Source organism: Pleurodeles waltl, chromosome 12 (genome assembly GCF_031143425.1).
Source record: "Pleurodeles waltl isolate 20211129_DDA chromosome 12, aPleWal1.hap1.20221129, whole genome shotgun sequence".
Lineage (NCBI taxonomy): Eukaryota > Metazoa > Chordata > Amphibia > Caudata > Salamandridae > Pleurodeles > Pleurodeles waltl.
The window spans coordinates 3,257,259-3,276,407 of record NC_090451.1 but is presented as its reverse complement, the minus strand read 5'-3'; the positions used below and the strand labels follow the sequence as shown (position 1 = coordinate 3,276,407).

At 40.0% G+C, this 19,149-nt stretch overlaps 8 non-coding genes across 8 annotated transcripts; all 8 read right to left on the bottom strand.

The window, feature by feature from the left end:
• Window positions 1-2,521: 2,521 nt before the first annotated feature.
• On the bottom strand, window positions 2,522-2,603 carry TRNAL-AAG (transfer RNA leucine (anticodon AAG)). The gene has a single exon. It is a non-coding gene; the product is annotated as a tRNA-Leu (tRNA).
• A 505-nt stretch (window positions 2,604-3,108) lies between these two features.
• Window positions 3,109-3,190, bottom strand: TRNAS-GCU (transfer RNA serine (anticodon GCU)). The gene has a single exon. It is a non-coding gene; the product is annotated as a tRNA-Ser (tRNA).
• Window positions 3,191-7,843: 4,653 nt separating this feature from the next.
• Window positions 7,844-7,925, bottom strand: TRNAL-AAG (transfer RNA leucine (anticodon AAG)). Its single transcript has one exon. It is a non-coding gene; the product is annotated as a tRNA-Leu (tRNA).
• A 505-nt stretch (window positions 7,926-8,430) lies between these two features.
• On the bottom strand, window positions 8,431-8,512 carry TRNAS-GCU (transfer RNA serine (anticodon GCU)). The gene has a single exon. It is a non-coding gene; the product is annotated as a tRNA-Ser (tRNA).
• Window positions 8,513-13,166: 4,654 nt separating this feature from the next.
• On the bottom strand, window positions 13,167-13,248 carry TRNAL-AAG (transfer RNA leucine (anticodon AAG)). Its single transcript has one exon. It is a non-coding gene; the product is annotated as a tRNA-Leu (tRNA).
• Window positions 13,249-13,753: 505 nt separating this feature from the next.
• TRNAS-GCU (transfer RNA serine (anticodon GCU)) lies at window positions 13,754-13,835 on the bottom strand. The gene has a single exon. It is a non-coding gene; the product is annotated as a tRNA-Ser (tRNA).
• Window positions 13,836-18,480: 4,645 nt separating this feature from the next.
• TRNAL-AAG (transfer RNA leucine (anticodon AAG)) lies at window positions 18,481-18,562 on the bottom strand. The gene has a single exon. It is a non-coding gene; the product is annotated as a tRNA-Leu (tRNA).
• A 505-nt stretch (window positions 18,563-19,067) lies between these two features.
• Window positions 19,068-19,149, bottom strand: TRNAS-GCU (transfer RNA serine (anticodon GCU)). Its single transcript has one exon. It is a non-coding gene; the product is annotated as a tRNA-Ser (tRNA).

Genomic DNA, 19,149 nt, shown 5'->3' with positions numbered 1-19,149 from the left:
ACATAACTCCAATTTTGATATGTTAATACAAATTAAAAACATTAGTACATAATTAATTCAGCATTAATAACTTTCATTAGTCTTCGTATACATTGGTAGCCACTCCCCGTGGGCACATTTCAAACGTGTGCATTATTTCTACGTTAACACATTTTTTATGCAGCTTCATTACACAATATATTGTAAGCTTTTCATGTTAATATTAATTTTAAAAGACACACTCCAGCAATCCCTCCTCTGATGACTCTTGTCATCACACAAATCTTCCCTACTAATTTTTCATACTAAAATTCTCTCATATCAATCTCTTCCCTTCTTGGTTTCCCCTTTGATCTTGCCCTGAATAATTTTTCCCTTTGTTTTTCTTCCCTCCTCCTATTATTTTTCGCCATATTCAATTTTATTCTTTTACTACTTTTACATGCCACCCATGATCCAAATAAGCAATCTATAACAATCCATACCCCCTGTATTATTTTAGACAATATCCCATGCCAAATGTTACTAATCCAATTTCCCACTGAAGCAAATCCTTTCCCAACCTTTTTCCAAACACCTGGTTCTTTCAAATCCTTCAAGTCCGTACTATCCCTAGTCAAGTTAGTAAGCATACTTCTAATCTCATTACTATTATCTGGTATGTAAGCGCAACAATTACACCCATTGAGCAATCTACAAACTCTGCCATTTTTCACTAAAAGAATGTCTAAAGCAAGCCTGTTTTGAAGAGTCATAGCCCCCTCCGCAGCAAGTTCAGTATCCATCAGGAGTATAGCCCCTGAAAAGTTTGTCAGCATGTTATCCTCAATAGTAGACAACTTTTGAATCTTTATGGAGTTCATAATAACTCCCACTGAAGAAATTATTGTCCCAAATATGTCTCCTACTACACCAGCAGCAGTCTCTTTCTTATGTCTAGTACGATGTAATTCAGACAATTTTGGTAACCCTTTCAAATCGTCAAGTTGATATATCTTTGGGAAAACTATCCCCAAATAACATGTCCCATACTATCCCTTTGGAAGACGGTAATAAGCATTAAGTCCACATATATAATAAATCCCGGGGATTGCTGGATCCTGTCCATTTAACATGAACGTCCATTTACTCTGAAACAAAAACACACGCTTACATTCACTCATTCCCACAAACACATTGTCATAGTATGATTTGGTCTTGGATATGCAAAGCTTTCCTACATGTAGTGCGTCTAAAGCTAACTTCCCTTGTTCTCTAATTGCACTATAACCGTCACTACTAGCAAAGGCCCGTTGCTGTAATCCTTTCTCTAGTTTACCCTTCAATGCCCTTCTTCTCTCTTCCGTGTGATCTAAAAAGCTTTTCTCTACAGGTGTAAGCAAACATGTCAAATTATTGTGGTGTGCATAAGATGTACTAATTGTTAATGCCGCCTGAAAGAATCCTTTAACTAACTTTATGCTATAGTACTTAGCTACCCCACTCACATCCTCTATGATAGGCACATTAGAAAACACAAGATCATGATTTGAGTAAAAATATTGAATCTCTTCCTGGTTATAGAATCTTGTTAGTAACAGACTACAATGTATCCCATATGTTAATGACAGTCTATGATAGGTAACCCCCTCTTGTACCGAAACAGGAATCTGTGTACACACAAAACAATCTTTTGCATCCATTGTGTCAACATACTCACTCAGCAAGCGATAGAAAACATCAGTGGATAGTTCCCCTTTCGAGTTAGTTCCCTCATGCAAGTATCTTGTATCCAGCTCAAACCTCTCCCAGGCTGTTAGTGCAGTGGTAGTCTCAGGAATTGTAGCATTGTTAGTCCCACTTTTATCCATTAGTGTCATACTCACAACCACGACCCTAATGAATATTTATTACATGAACCTTTTTTGCAAAAGTATTTGGTTCAAGTAAACTTAAAGTGTTGGGATTCAAGCCCACGGCTCCAGAGAGACTGGAGCCTAAATCTAGCCAGTTTAGCCTGCTCAGCCACGCTACCTCACATCTACAAGCTCACAACTATAGTAACTTGGCCAAACACTGTGGACACCCGCTGTGGTGACCTGGCTATGCAGGGTAACGCAGCATTCACCGACAGTTGAGCGAGTTACAGGTGAAAAGCAAAGTATAATAACTGTCTGCATATAATATATGTCTTTCCTTATTTATTCTTCTTCCCCATTGTATGTTTGCTCTCTGCTTTAGAAACGCGAGCTGTCATCACTGCAAGGAAACGTATCACACAGCGTTCTACTGTTTACACTCACTGAACTTTCAGCATCACAGTGACCCCTCTCGTCGCCTCTATAGTTAGACTTCAAGACAGCTGGTTTGTTTACCGATACAATTCTTGTCACCTTAGGTTGTGGTTTGTTAAAATAAGAAGGCTTGGTCCCACTGTCTGGCTACCCTTATATATATACGTCACCACTTTACATAGTCTCCTCTCGCTATGTGGATCGTAGGTGCAGAAGGCAGAGAGTGAGACACTGATGCAGACAAAATACGTTTGTGAGTTGAAAAACACTGGCAGCGGTGGGATTCGAACCCACGCCTCCAAAGAGACTGGAGCCTTAATCCAGCGCCTTAGACCGCTCGGCCACACTACCCTGTGCAAACCTGCTTCTGTAAGCTTTCTGAAGTGAGATGTTCTGTTGTATAGGGGAGTTGGAGAATAAGGGTGTATAGCCTGTGAAGTGATCCTAGGAAAGTCAACGCCAACAGCAGCAGGCACGTGATAAATTCAGTAGGTCAGGATTGGCCCCGGGCCATGGGAGGTGTCAGTGAGCGCGAGTCCTGAGAGTCCGTAGGAAGACAACCCTTACATTGGCGTCCCGCACGCGCTGCTTCTCTTTCTTTAAGGATAAGGAATCAAACTATCTACGTCCCTCAACTTACCAACCCTCCGCCTCAGGAAAGATTTTGTGATTCATGAGCAGAACCCAGCTGGCGCTGTTTACAGTAATGCCTAAGCACAGTACTCAACTGAGCGGTGTTTCCAAACTGAGCCGTTGTACTGCCGGAAATACCATGGGATATGTCATTTAACTTTCACATAAAATAGGGTTAACCCAGCCCTACCACATACTAAAAACTAAAGACGGAACAATAAACCGACGAGGATGGGATTCGAACCCACGCGTGCAGAGCACAATGGATTAGCAGTCCATCGCCTTAACCATTCGGCCACCTCGTCTTCAAAACACCATGTTTCAGGAGTACAAAATATGGTAGCCAAAATGTGTTCTATTAGGTGATAGTTGTCTAAACATAATAAAGAGCACATATTTACAGATTGTTATGGTAACTTGTTGTCTTCAGCTTTGCTCTATACGACCTTGTTGTCCATCCCTACTTCAGCTTGAATTTATATGTTAAATGTAATGTAATCATGAAAATTACACTTTCCAAACGTGTTCTATCCATATGTGTTGTACTATCACACTACCCTCAAATGAGCTAAGATTGCTTTAATTCAGTTGTACGTGGATTTAAAGTGCAATATCATACAAATATTGAACTGGTATGGCGCTTTCGAGTCTCTAGGTGTAAGTTATTGGTGGTGTGCTTACATGTCAACATTAGGCAGCAAATAGTACACAATTAAGGAAAACTGCCTTCCCATTTAATGTGCATTGTTCTGCAAAAAGTTTTAAGTAGGAGAAAGTAAAACTTAGTTTATAAAACCACCTAACCTGGGAGTATTGCCGCTACAGCTATGACACTTCAGTTTAAAAACGTACGTGCATCAACAAGAAATATTTTTGCGCTAAATAAATTGCTGTCCGACTACTCACGTAATGCATAAAACTGAGGCAGTCGTAATTACAATACATTGAAGTAATATTTTGGTAGTTTTTGTTGACGATGACTCCGCAGCAAGCGATCAGATTACTTTTTATTAGTGAAGGCGCGTCAGAGCCTTGATAAGTAAACTTACAAGGAGACACGCCTAGGTCGATGAACCTTTTAGACCAGATTCGGGGACTTCCCAGTACGAGATGTCTTTTGGCATCGCAAATCAATAGATCAATATCTCAACAACAATCGCAATAACTAATCAGCATGCTAATCAATAACCTTTAATGAGAGTCAATAAAGTGAACACACCATGATCTTTCAGTCATGAATAACCACACCAATTTAGTTAAGTGTTAGGATATTTATTTCCCTACTGGTTACAATCTAAAGTCATTTCTGTTAATCTCATCAGCAATTCATCTCATTAGTAACTCTTCAGATTTGCAATTAGAAACGCAATTAATCAATGCATAGAGAATATTCACTCAGTATTAACACATAATTATTAAGAAGCAACTTAGCAAAGTCTCAGTAGTGCATGGTTCAACAAAGCAAGAACTCAGTCATTTGTCTATTTGCGTCAGATTTTAGTGAACACCTTAAATAACCTCGTATTAGCATCAGCATGTTGGGCTTCATGCAAAACAATTTAGCAAACACAAATTTGGAAAACATCTAACTATGGCCTCTATCAAAGAGCAGTTGGTACCTAGAAAGAAAAGGCAAACAGACAATTACAATTTTCATCAGATAGTTACCCATCCAACGGATCAGCAAACAGCGTCAGTCTTCGTTCTCGGGACATCAATCGTTTGCATCATCAGCAAAGAAAGGACATGGCAAAGTATCAGTATGGCATAGCTAAGGAACAAGAACTTCCCTCATATAGAGGAGAAGTAAGTATCAGGTAAGGAATAAGTAAAGGGTGGTTTAGAGTAACAGGGCGAACAAACGGCAAAGTCTCAAACGAAATGGCCTAAATGGCTCAGTAGAATGGCAAAGAATGGCTTGGAGTGGAATGTCCAATAAATGCCTGATTTCTCCTCGGGTCATGAGGTTAAATCAAAACTGTCTAATTTACTCCTAATTCCTCAATGGATAATCATTGGTGCATCGCCATCTCTGTCCAATAATCTTCACCAGAGTTTTACACAAACCACAGTTCTCATGTCGTTGATTGGCCCATGTTATTCACGTTTTCATAGGTTGGAATGTCAGGTAAGAAAAGTTACATTTTACGCTCACAGTCAGTAGTTCCATTGTTTTCTCCTACTCCAGGCAGCCTTGCACCTGTTACATATTACCCTGTTGCATTCAGCAAGAATGTCTCCTTGAGCAAGTAGGGTCCCATGAGAAAGAATTTACTACAGCTACACACATCTCTAGCTTCTGGGAAAGTACAGTTTCATGTCCTTCAGGAAAATAGCACATTGCACGATAGAAAAAGACAGTTCAATATGAGACCAGGCAGCTAGGCACAGACCTTCGCTAAACTAAGGCCTACTGCTTAATGAACAAACTCCTAATACATAACTCCAATTTTGATGTTAATACAAATTAAAAACATTAGTACATAATTAATTCAGCATTAATAACTTTCATTAGTCTTCGTATACATTGGTAGCCACTCCCCGTGGGCACATTTCAAACGTGTGCATTATTTCTACGTTAACACATTTTTTATGCAGCTTCATTACACAATATATTGTAAGCTTTTCATGTTAATATTAATTTTAAAAGACACACTCCAGCAATCCCTCCTCTGATGACTCTTGTCATCACACAAATCTTCCCTACTAATTTTACATACTAAAATTCCCTCATATCAATCTCTTCCCTTCTTGGTTTCCCCTTTGATCTTGCCCTGAATAATTTTTCCCTTTGTTTTTCTTCCCTCCTCCTATTATTTTTCGCCATCTTCAATTTTATTCTTTTACTAATTTTACATGCCACCCATGATCCAAATAAGCAATCTATAACAATCAATATCCCCTGTATTATTTTAGACAATATCCCATGCCAAATGTTACTAATCCAATTTCCCACTGAAGCAAATCCTTTCCCAACCTTTTTCCAAACACCTGGTTCTTTCAAATCCTTCAAGTCCGTACTATCCCTAGTCAAGTTAGTAAGCATACTTCTAATCTCATTACTATTATCTGGTATGTAAGCGCAACAATTACACCCATTGAGCAATCTACAAACTCTGCCATTTTTCACTAAAAGAATGTCTAAAGCAAGCCTGTTTTGAAGAGTCATAGCCCCCTCCGCAGCAAGTTCAGTATCCATCAGGAGTATAGCCCCTGAAAAGTTTGTCAGCATGTTATCCTCAATAGTAGACAACTTTTGAATCTTTATGGAGTTCACAATAACTCCCACTGAAGAAATTATCGTCCCAAATATGTCTCCTACTACACCAGCAGCAGTCTCTTTCTTATGTCTAGTACGATGTAATTCAGACAATTTTGGTAACCTTTTCAAATCGTCAAGTTGATATATCTTTGGGAAAACTATCCCCAAATAACATGTCCCATACTATCCCTTTGGAAGACGGTAATAAGCATTAAGTCCACATATATAATAAATCCCGGGGATTGCTGGATCCTGTCCATTTAACATGAACGTCCATTTACTCTGAAACAAAAACACACGCTTACATTCACTCATTCCCACAAACACATTGTAATAGTATGATTTGGTCTTGGATATGCAAAGCTTTCCTACATGTAGTGCGTCTAAAGCTAACTTCCCTTGTTCTCTAATTGCACTATAACCGTCCCTACTAGCAAAGGCCCGTTGCTGTAATCCTTCCTCTAGTTTACCCTTCAATGCCCTTCTTCTTTCTTCCGTGTGATCTAAAAAGCTTTTCTCTACAGGTGTAAGCAAACATGTCAAATTACTGTGGTGTGCATAAGATGTACTAATTGTTAATGTTGCCTGAAAGAATCCTTTATCTAACTTTATGCTATAGTACTTAGCTACCCCACTCACATCCTCTATGATAGGCACATTAGAAAACACAAGATCATGATTTGAGTAAAAATATTGAATCTCTTCCTGGTTATAGAATCTTGTTAGTAACAGACTACAACGTATCCCATATGTTAATGACAGTCTATGAGAGGTAACCCCCTCTTGTACCGAAACAGGAATCTGTGTACACACAAAACAATCTTTTGCATCCATTGTGTCAACATACTCACTCAGCAAGCGATAGAAAACATCAGTGGATAGTTCCCCTTTCGAGTTAGTTCCCTCATGCAAGTATCTTGTATCCAGCTCAAACCTCTCCCAGGCTGTTAGTGCAGTGGTAGTCTCAGGAATTGTAGCATTGTTAGTCCCACTTTTATCCATTAGTGTCATACTCACAACCACGACCCTAATGAACATTTATTACATGAACCTTTTTTGCAAAAGTATTTGGTTCAAGTAAACTTAAAGTGTTGGGATTGAAGCCCACGGCTCCAGAGAGACTGGAGCCTAAATCTAGCCAGTTTAGCCTGCTCAGCCACGCTACCTCACATCTACAAGCTCACAACTATAGTAACTTGGCCAAACACTGTGGACACCCGCTGTGGTGACCTGGCTATGCAGGGTAACGCAGCATTCACCGACAGTTGAGCGAGTTACAGGTGAAAAGCAAAGTATAATAACTGTCTGCATATAATATATGTCTTTCCTTTTTTATTCTTCTTCCCCATTGTATGTTTGCTCTCTGCTTTAGAAACGCGAGCTGTCATCACTGCAAGGAAACGTATCACACAGCGTTCTACTGTTTACACTCACTGAACTTTCAGCATCACAGTGACCCCTCTCGTCGCCTCTATAGTTAGACTTCAAGACAGCTGGTTTGTTTACCGATACAATTCTTGTCACCTGAGGTTGTGGTTTTTTAAAATAAGAAGGCTCGGTCCCACTGTCTGGCTACCCTTATATATATACGTCACCACTTTACATAGTCTCACCTCTCGCTATGTGGATCGTAGGTGCAGAAGGCAGAGAGTGAGACACTGATGCAGACAAAATACGTTTGTGAGTTGAAAAATACTGGCAGCAGTGGGATTCGAACCCACACCTCCAAAGAGACTGGAGCCTTAATCCAGCGCCTTAGACCGCTCGGCCACACTACCCTGTGCAAACCTGTTTCTGTAAGCTTTCTGAAGTGAGATGTTCTGTTGAAAAGGGGAGTTGGAGAATAAGGGTGTATAGCCTGCGAAGTGATCCTAGGAAAGTCAACGCCAACAGCAGCAGACACGTGATACATTCAGTAGGTCAGGATAGGCCCCGGGCCATGGGAGGTGTCAGGGAGCGCCAGTCCTGAGAGTCCGTAGGAAGACAACCCTTACATTGGCGTCCCGCACGCGCTGCTTCTCTTTCTTTAAGGATAAGGAATCAAACTATCTACGTCCCTCAACTTACCAACCCTCCGCCTCAGGAAAGATTTTGCGATTCATGAGCAGAACCCAGCTGGCGCTGTTTACAGTAATGCCTAAGCACAGTACTCAACTGAGCGGTGTTTCCAAACTGAGCCGTTGTACTGCCGGAAATACCATGGGATATGTCATTTAACTTTCTCATAAAATAGGGTTAACCCAGCCCTACCACATACTAAAAACGAAAGACGGAACAATAAACCGACGAGAATGGGATTCGAACCCACGCGTGCAGAGCACAATGGATTAGCAGTCCATCGCCTTAACCACTCGGCCACCTCGTCTTGAAAACACCATGTTTCAGGAGTACAAAATATGGTAGCCAAAATGTGTTCTATTAGGTGATAGTTGTCTAAACATAATAAAGAGCACATATTTACAGATTGTTATGGTAACTTGTTGTCTTCAGCTTTGCTCTATACGACCTTGTTGTCCATCCCTACTTCAGCTTGAATTTATATGTTAAATGTAATGTAATCATGAAAATTACACTTTCCAAACGTGTTCTATCCATATGTGATGTATTATCACACTACCCTCAAATGAGCTAAGATTGCTTTAATTCAGTTGTACGTGGATTTAAAGTGCAATATCATACAAATATTGTACTGGTATGGCGCTTTCGAGTCTCTAGGTGTCAGTTATTGGTGGTGTGCTTACATGTCAACATTAGGCAGCAAATAGTACACAATTAAGGAAAACTGCCTTCCCATTTAATGTGCATTGTTCTGCAAAAAGTTTTAAGTAGGAGAAAGTAAAACTTAGTTTATAAAACCACCTAAACTGGGAGTATTGCCGCTACAGCTATGACACTTCAGTTTAAAAACGTACGTGCATCAACAAGAAATATTTTTGCGCTAAATAAATTGCTGTCCGACTACTCACGTAATGCATAAAACTGAGGCAGTCGTAATTACAATACATTGAAGTAATATTTTGGTAGTTTTTGTTGACGATGACTCCGCAGCAAGCGATCAGATTACTTTTTATTAGTGAAGGCGCGTCAGAGCCTTGATAAGTAAACTTACAAGGAGACACGCCTAGGTCGATGAACCTTTTAGACCAGGTTCGGGGACTTCCCAGTACGAGATGTCTTTTGGCATCGCAAATCAATAGATCAATATCTCAACAACAATCGCAATAAATAATCAGCATGCTAATCAATAACCTTTAATGAGAGTCAATAAAGTGAACACACCATGATCGTTCAGTCATGAATAACCACACCAATTTAGTTAAGTGTTAGGATATTTATTTCCCTACTGGTTACAATCTAAAGTCATTTCTGTTAATCTCATCAGCAATTCATCTCATTAGTAACTCTTCAGATTTGCAATTAGAAACGCAATTAATCAATGCATAGAGAATATTCACTCAGTATTAACACATAATTATTAAGAAGCAACTTAGCAAAGTCTCAGTAGTGCATGGTTCAACAAAGCAAGAACTCAGTCATTTGTCTATTTGCGGCAGATTTTAGTGAACACCTTAAATAACCTCGTATTAGCATCAGCATGTTGGGCTTCATGCAAAACTATTTAGCAAACACAAATTTGGAAAACATCTAACTATGGCCTCTATCAAAGAGCAGTTGGTACCTAGAAAGAAAAGGCAAACAGACAATTACAATTTTCATCAGATAGTTACCCATCCAACGGATCAGCAAACAGCGTCAGTCTTCGTTCTCGGGACATCAGTCGTTTGCATCATCAGCAAAGAAAGGACAGGGCAAAGTATCAGTATGGCATTGCTAAGGAACAAGAACTTCCCTCATATAGAGGAGAAGTAAGTATCAGGTAAGGAATAAGTAAAGGGTGGTTTAGAGTAACAGGGCGAACAAACGGCAAAGTCTCAAACGAAATGGCCTAAATGGCTCAGTAGAATGGCAAAGAATGGCTTGGAGTGGAATGTCCAATAAATGCCTGATTTCTCCTCGGGTCATGTGGTTAAATCAAAACTGTCTAATTTACTTCTAATTCCTCAATGGATAATCATTGGTGCATCGCCATCTCTGTCCAATAATCTTCACCAGAGTATTACACAAACCACAGTTCTCATGTCGTTGATTGGCCCATGTTATTGACGTTTTCATCGGTTGGAATGTCAGGTAAGAAAAGTTACATTTTACGCTACAGTCAGTAGTTCCATTGTTTTCTCCTACTCCAGGCAGCCTTGCACCTGTTACAAATTACCCTGTTGCATTCAGCAAGAATGTCTCCTTGAACAAGTAGGGTCCCATGAGAAAGAATTTACTACAGCTACACTCATCTCTAGCTTCTGGGAAAGTACAGTTTCATGTCCTTCAGGAAAATAGCACATTGCACGTTAGAAAAAGACAGTTCAATATGAGACCAGGCAGCTAGGCACAGACCTGCGCTAAACTAAGGCCTACTGCTTAATGAACAAACTCCTAATACATAACTCCAATTTTGATATGTTAATACAAATTAAAAACATTAGTACATAATTAATTCAGCATTAATAACTTTCATTAGTCTTCGTATACATTGGTAGCCACTCCCCGTGGGCACATTTCAAACGTGTGCATTATTTCTACGTTAACACATTTTTTATGCAGCTTCATTACACAATATATTGTAAGCTTTTCATGTTAATATTAATTTTAAAAGACACACTCCAGCAATCCCTCCTCTGATGACTCTTGTCATCACACAAATCTTCCCTACTAATTTTACATACTAAAATTCCCTCATATCAATCTCTTCCCTTCTTGGTTTCCCCTTTGATCTTGCCCTGAATAATTTTTCCCTTTGTTTTTCTTCCCTCCTCCTATTATTTTTCGCCATCTTCAATTTTATTCTTTTACTAATTTTACATGCCACCCATGATCCAAATAAGCAATCTATAACAATCAATATCCCCTGTATTATTTTAGACAATATCCCATGCCAAATGTTACTAATCCAATTTCCCACTGAAGCAAATCCTTTCCCAACCTTTTTCCAAACACCTGGTTCTTTCAAATCCTTCAAGTCCGTACTATCCCTAGTCAAGTTAGTAAGCATACTTCTAATCTCATTACTATTATCTGGTATGTAAGCGCAACAATTACACCCATTGAGCAATCTACAAACTCTGCCATTTTTCACTAAAAGAATGTCTAAAGCAAGCCTGTTTTGAAGAGTCATAGCCCCCTCCGCAGCAAGTTCAGTATCCATCAGGAGTATAGCCCCTGAAAAGTTTGTCAGCATGTTATCCTCAATAGTAGACAACTTTTGAATCTTTATGGAGTTCACAATAACTCCAACTGAAGAAATTATCGTCCCAAATATGTCTCCTACTACACCAGCAGCAGTCTCTTTCTTATGTCTAGTACGATGAAATTCAGACAATTTTGGTAACCTTTTCAAATCGTCAAGTTGATATATCTTTGGGAAAACTATCCCCAAATAACATGTCCCATACTATCCCTTTGGAAGACGGTAATAAGCATTAAGTCCACATATATAATAAATCCCGGGGATTGCTGGATCCTGTCCATTTAACATGAACGTCCATTTACTCTGAAACAAAAACACACGCTTACATTCACTCATTCCCACAAACACATTGTAATAGTATGATTTGGTCTTGGATATGCAAAGCTTTCCTACATGTAGTGCGTCTAAAGCTAACTTCCCTTGTTCTCTAATTGCACTATAACCGTCCCTACTAGCAAAGGCCCGTTGCTGTAATCCTTTCTCTAGTTTACCCTTCAATGCCCTTCTTCTCTCTTCCGTGTGATCTAAAAAGCTTTTCTCTACAGGTGTAAGCAAACATGTCAAATTATTGTGGTGTGCATAAGATGTACTAATTGTTAATGTTGCCTGAAAGAATCCTTTAACTAACTTTATGCTATAGTACTTAGCTACCCCACTCACATCCTCTATGATAGGCACATTAGAAAACACAAGATCATGATTTGAGTAAAAATATTGAATCTCTTCCTGGTTATAGAATCTTGTTAGTAACAGACTACAACGTATCCCATATGTTAATGACAGTCTATGAGAGGTAACCCCCTCTTGTACCGAAACAGGAATCTGTGTACACACAAAACAATCTTTTGCATCCATTGTGTCAACATACTCACTCAGCAAGCGATAGAAAACATCAGTGGATAGTTCCCCTTTCGAGTTAGTTCCCTCATGCAAGTATCTTGTATCCAGCTCAAACCTCTCCCAGGCTGTTAGTGCAGTGGTAGTCTCAGGAATTGTAGCATTGTTAGTCCCACTTTTATCCATTAGTGTCATACTCACAACCACGACCCTAATGAACATTTATTACATGAACCTTTTTTGCAAAAGTATTTGGTTCAAGTAAACTTAAAGTGTTGGGATTGAAGCCCACGGCTCCAGAGAGACTGGAGCCTAAATCTAGCCAGTTTAGCCTGCTCAGCCACGCTACCTCACATCTACAAGCTCACAACTATAGTAACTTGGCCAAACACTGTGGACACCCGCTGTGGTGACCTGGCTATGCAGGGTAACGCAGCATTCACCGACAGTTGAGCGAGTTACAGGTGAAAAGCAAAGTATAATAACTGTCTGCATATAATATATGTCTTTCCTTTTTTATTCTTCTTCCCCATTGTATGTTTGCTCTCTGCTTTAGAAACGCGAGCTGTCATCACTGCAAGGAAACGTATCACACAGCGTTCTACTGTTTACACTCACTGAACTTTCAGCATCACAGTGACCCCTCTCGTCGCCTCTATAGTTAGACTTCAAGACAGCTGGTTTGTTTACCGATACAATTCTTGTCACCTGAGGTTGTGGTTTTTTAAAATAAGAAGGCTCGGTCCCACTGTCTGGCTACCCTTATATATATACGTCACCACTTTACATAGTCTCACCTCTCGCTATGTGGATCGTAGGTGCAGAAGGCAGAGAGTGAGACACTGATGCAGACAAAATACGTTTGTGAGTTGAAAAATACTGGCAGCAGTGGGATTCGAACCCACACCTCCAAAGAGACTGGAGCCTTAATCCAGCGCCTTAGACCGCTCGGCCACACTACCCTGTGCAAACCTGTTTCTGTAAGCTTTCTGAAGTGAGATGTTCTGTTGTATAGGGGAGTTGGAGAATAAGGGTGTATAGCCTGCGAAGTGATCCTAGGAAAGTCAACGCCAACAGCAGCAGACACGTGATACATTCAGTAGGTCAGGATTGGCCCCGGGCCATGGGAGGTGTCAGGGAGCGCCAGTCCTGAGAGTCCGTAGGAAGACAACCCTTACATTGGCGTCCCGCACGCGCTGCTTCTCTTTCTTTAAGGATAAGGAATCAAACTATCTACGTCCCTCAACTTACCAACCCTCCGCCTCAGGAAAGATTTTGCGATTCATGAGCAGAACCCAGCTGGCGCTGTTTACAGTAATGCCTAAGCACAGTACTCAACTGAGCGGTGTTTCCAAACTGAGCCGTTGAACTGCCGGAAATACCATGGGATATGTCATTTAACTTTCTCATAAAATAGGGTTAACCCAGCCATACCACATTCTAAAAACGAAAGACGGAACAATAAACCGACGAGAATGGGATTCGAACCCACGCGTGCAGAGCACAATGGATTAGCAGTCCATCGCCTTAACCACTCGGCCACCTCGTCTTGAAAACACCATGTTTCAGGAGTACAAAATATGGTAGCCAAAATGTGTTCTATTAGGTGATAGTTGTCTAAACATAATAAAGAGCACATATTTACAGATTGTTATGGTAACTTGTTGTCTTCAGCTTTGCTCTATACGACCTTGTTGTCCATCCCTACTTCAGCTTGAATTTATATGTTAAATGTAATGTAATCATGAAAATTACACTTTCCAAACGTGTTCTATCCATATGTGATGTATTATCACACTACCCTCAAATGAGCTAAGATTGCTTTAATTCAGTTGTACGTGGATTTAAAGTGCAATATCATACAAATATTGTACTGGTATGGCGCTTTCGAGTCTCTAGGTGTCAGTTATTGGTGGTGTGCTTACATGTCAACATTAGGCAGCAAATAGTACACAATTAAGGAAAACTGCCTTCCCATTTAATGTGCATTGTTCTGCAAAAAGTTTTAAGTAGGAGAAAGTAAAACTTAGTTTATAAAACCACCTAAACTGGGAGTATTGCCGCTACAGCTATGACACTTCAGTTTAAAAACGTACGTGCATCAACAAGAAATATTTTTGCGCTAAATAAATTGCTGTCCGACTACTCACGTAATGCATAAAACTGAGGCAGTCGTAATTACAATACATTGAAGTAATATTTTGGTAGTTTTTGTTGACGATGACTCCGCAGCAAGCGATCAGATTACTTTTTATTAGTGAAGGCGCGTCAGAGCCTTGATAAGTAAACTTACAAGGAGACACGCCTAGGTCGATGAACCTTTTAGACCAGGTTCGGGGACTTCCCAGTACGAGATGTCTTTTGGCATCGCAAATCAATAGATCAATATCTCAACAACAATCGCAATAAATAATCAGCATGCTAATCAATAACCTTTAATGAGAGTCAATAAAGTGAACACACCATGATCGTTCAGTCATGAATAACCACACCAATTTAGTTAAGTGTTAGGATATTTATTTCCCTACTGGTTACAATCTAAACTCATTTCTGTTAATCTCATCAGCAATTCATCTCATTAGTAACTCTTCAGATTTGCAATTAGAAACGCAATTAATCAATGCATAGAGAATATTCACTCAGTATTAACACATAATTATTAAGAAGCAACTTAGCAAAGTCTCAGTAGTGCATGGTTCAACAAAGCAAGAACTCAGTCATTTGTCTATTTGCGGCAGATTTTAGTGAACACCTTAAATAACCTCGTATTAGCATCAGCATGTTGGGCTTCATGCAAAACTATTTAGCAAACACAAATTTGGAAAACATCTAACTATGGCCTCTATCAAAGAGCAGTTGGTACCTAGAAAGAAAAGGCAAACAGACAATTACAATTTTCATCAGATAGTTACCCATCCAACGGATCAGCAAACAGCGTCAGTCTTCGTTCTCGGGACATCAGTCGTTTGCATCATCAGCAAAGAAAGGACAGGGCAAAGTATCAGTATGGCATTGCTAAGGAACAAGAACTTCCCTCATATAGAGGAGAAGTAAGTATCAGGTAAGGAATAAGTAAAGGGTGGTTTAGAGTAACAGGGCGAACAAACGGCAAAGTCTCAAACGAAATGGCCTAAATGGCTCAGTAGAATGGCAAAGAATGGCTTGGAGTGGAATGTCCAATAAATGCCTGATTTCTCCTCGGGTCATGTGGTTAAATCAAAACTGTCTAATTTACTTCTAATTCCTCAATGGATAATCATTGGTGCATCGCCATCTCTGTCCAATAATCTTCACCAGAGTATTACACAAACCACAGTTCTCATGTCGTTGATTGGCCCATGTTATTGACGTTTTCATCGGTTGGAATGTCAGGTAAGAAAAGTTACATTTTACGCTACAGTCAGTAGTTCCATTGTTTTCTCCTACTCCAGGCAGCCTTGCACCTGTTACAAATTACCCTGTTGCATTCAGCAAGAATGTCTCCTTGAACAAGTAGGGTCCCATGAGAAAGAATTTACTACAGCTACACTCATCTCTAGCTTCTGGGAAAGTACAGTTTCATGTCCTTCAGGAAAATAGCACATTGCACGTTAGAAAAAGACAGTTCAATATGAGACCAGGCAGCTAGGCACAGACCTGCGCTAAACTAAGGCCTACTGCTTAATGAACAAACTCCTAATACATAACTCCAATTTTGATATGTTAATACAAATTAAAAACATTAGTACATAATTAATTCAGCATTAATAACTTTCATTAGTCTTCGTATACATTGGTAGCCACTCCCCGTGGGCACATTTCAAACGTGTGCATTATTTCTACGTTAACACATTTTTTATGCAGCTTCATTACACAATATATTGTAAGCTTTTCATGTTAATATTAATTTTAAAAGACACACTCCAGCAATCCCTCCTCTGATGACTCTTGTCATCACACAAATCTTCCCTACTAATTTTACATACTAAAATTCCCTCATATCAATCTCTTCCCTTCTTGGTTTCCCCTTTGATCTTGCCCTGAATAATTTTTCCCTTTGTTTTTCTTCCCTCCTCCTATTATTTTTCGCCATCTTCAATTTTATTCTTTTACTAATTTTACATGCCACCCATGATCCAAATAAGCAATCTATAACAATCAATATCCCCTGTATTATTTTAGACAATATCCCATGCCAAATGTTACTAATCCAATTTCCCACTGAAGCAAATCCTTTCCCAACCTTTTTCCAAACACCTGGTTCTTTCAAATCCTTCAAGTCCGTACTATCCCTAGTCAAGTTAGTAAGCATACTTCTAATCTCATTACTATTATCTGGTATGTAAGCGCAACAATTACACCCATTGAGCAATCTACAAACTCTGCCATTTTTCACTAAAAGAATGTCTAAAGCAAGCCTGTTTTGAAGAGTCATAGCCCCCTCCGCAGCAAGTTCAGTATCCATCAGGAGTATAGCCCCTGAAAAGTTTGTCAGCATGTTATCCTCAATAGTAGACAACTTTTGAATCTTTATGGAGTTCACAATAACTCCAACTGAAGAAATTATCGTCCCAAATATGTCTCCTACTACACCAGCAGCAGTCTCTTTCTTATGTCTAGTACGATGTAATTCAGACAATTTTGGTAACCTTTTCAAATCGTCAAGTTGATATATCTTTGGGAAAACTATCCCCAAATAACATGTCCCATACTATCCCTTTGGAAGACGGTAATAAGCATTAAGTCTACATATATAATAAATCCCGGGGATTGCTGGATCCTGTCCATTTAACATGAACGTCCATTTACTCTGAAACAAAAACACACGCTTACATTCACTCATTCCCACAAACACATTGTAATAGTATGATTTGGTCTTGGATATGCAAAGCTTTCCTACATGTAGTGCGTCTAAAGCTAACTTCCCTTGTTCTCTAATTGCACTATAACCGTCCCTACTAGCAAAGGCCCGTTGCTGTAATCCTTTCTCTAGTTTACCCTTCAATGCCCTTCTTCTCTCTTCCGTGTGATCTAAAAAGCTTTTCTCTACAGGTGTAAGCAAACATGTCAAATTATTGTGGTGTGCATAAGATGTACTAATTGTTAATGTTGCCTGAAAGAATCCTTTAACTAACTTTATGCTATAGTACTTAGCTACCCCACTCACATCCTCTATGATAGGCACATTAGAAAACACAAGATCATGATTTGAGTAAAAATATTGAATCTCTTCCTGGTTATAGAATCTTGTTAGTAACAGACTACAACGTATCCCATATGTTAATGACAGTCTATGATAGGTAACCCCCTCTTGTACCGAAACAGGAATCTGTGTACACACAAAACAATCTTTTGCATCCATTGTGTCAACATACTCACTCAGCAAGCGATAGAAAACATCAGTGGATAGTTCCCCTTTCGAGTTAGTTCCCTCATGCAAGTATCTTGTATCCAGCTCAAACCTCTCCCAGGCTGTTAGTGCAGTGGTAGTCTCAGGAATTGTAGCATTGTTAGTCCCACTTTTATCCATTAGTGTCATACTCACAACCACGACCCTAATGAATATTTATTACATTAACCTTTTTTGCAAAAGAATTTGGTTCAAGTAAACTTAAAGTGTTGGGATTCAAGCCCACGGCTCCAGAGAGACTGGAGCCTAAATCTAGCCAGTTTAGCCTGCTCAGCCACGCTGCCTCACATCTACAAGCTCACAACTATAGTAACTTGGCCAAAGACTGTGGACACCCGCTGTGGTGACCTGGCTATGCAGGGTAACGCAGCATTCACCGACAGTTGAGCGAGTTACAGGTGAAAAGCAAAGTATAATAACTGTCTGCATATAATATATGTCTTTACTTATTTATTCGTCTTCCCCATTGTATGTTTGCTCTCTGCTTTAGAAACGCGAGCTGTCATCACTGCAAGGAAACGTATCACTACTGTTTACACTCACTGAACTTTCAGCATCACAGTGACCCCTCTCGTCGCCTCTATAGTTAGACTTCAAGACAGCTGGTTTGTTTACCGATACAATTCTTGTCACCTTAGGTTGTGGTTTTTTAAAATAAGAAGGCTCGGTCCCACTGTCTGACTACCCTTATATATATACGTCACCACTTTACATAGTCTCACCTCTCGCTATGTGGATCGTAGGTGCAGAAGGCAGAGAGTGAGACACTGATGCAGACAAAATACGTTTGTGAGTTGAAAAATACTGGCAGCGGTGGGATTCGAACCAACGCCTCCAAAGAGACTGGAGCCTTAATCCAGCGCCTTAGACCGCTCGGCCACACTACCCTGTGCAAACCTGTTTCTGTAAGCTTTCTGAAGTGAGATGTTCTGCTGTATAGGGGAGTTGGAGAATAAGGGTGTATAGCCTGTGAAGTGATCCTAGGAAAGTCAACGCCAACAGCAGCAGGCACGTGATACATTCAGTAGGTCAGGATTGGCCCCGGGCCATGGGAGGTGTCAGGGAGCGCCAGTCCTGAGAGTCTGTAGGAAGACAACCCTTACATTGGCGTCTCGCACGCGCTGCTTCTCTTTCTTTAAGGATAAGGAATCAAACTATCTACGTCCCTCAACTTACCAACCCTCCGCCTCAGGAAAGATTTTGTGATTCATGAGCAGAACCCGGCTGGCGCTGTTTACAGTAATGCCTAAGCACAGTACTCAACTGAGCGGTGTTTCCAAACTGAGCCGTTGTACTGCCGGAAATACCATGGGATATGTCATTTAACTTTCACATAAAATAGGGTTAACCCAGCCCTACCACATACTAAAAACTAAAGATGGAACAATAAACCGACGAGGATGGGATTCGAACCCACGCGTGCAGAGTACAATGGATTAGCAGTCCATCGCCTTAACCACTCGGCCACCTCGTC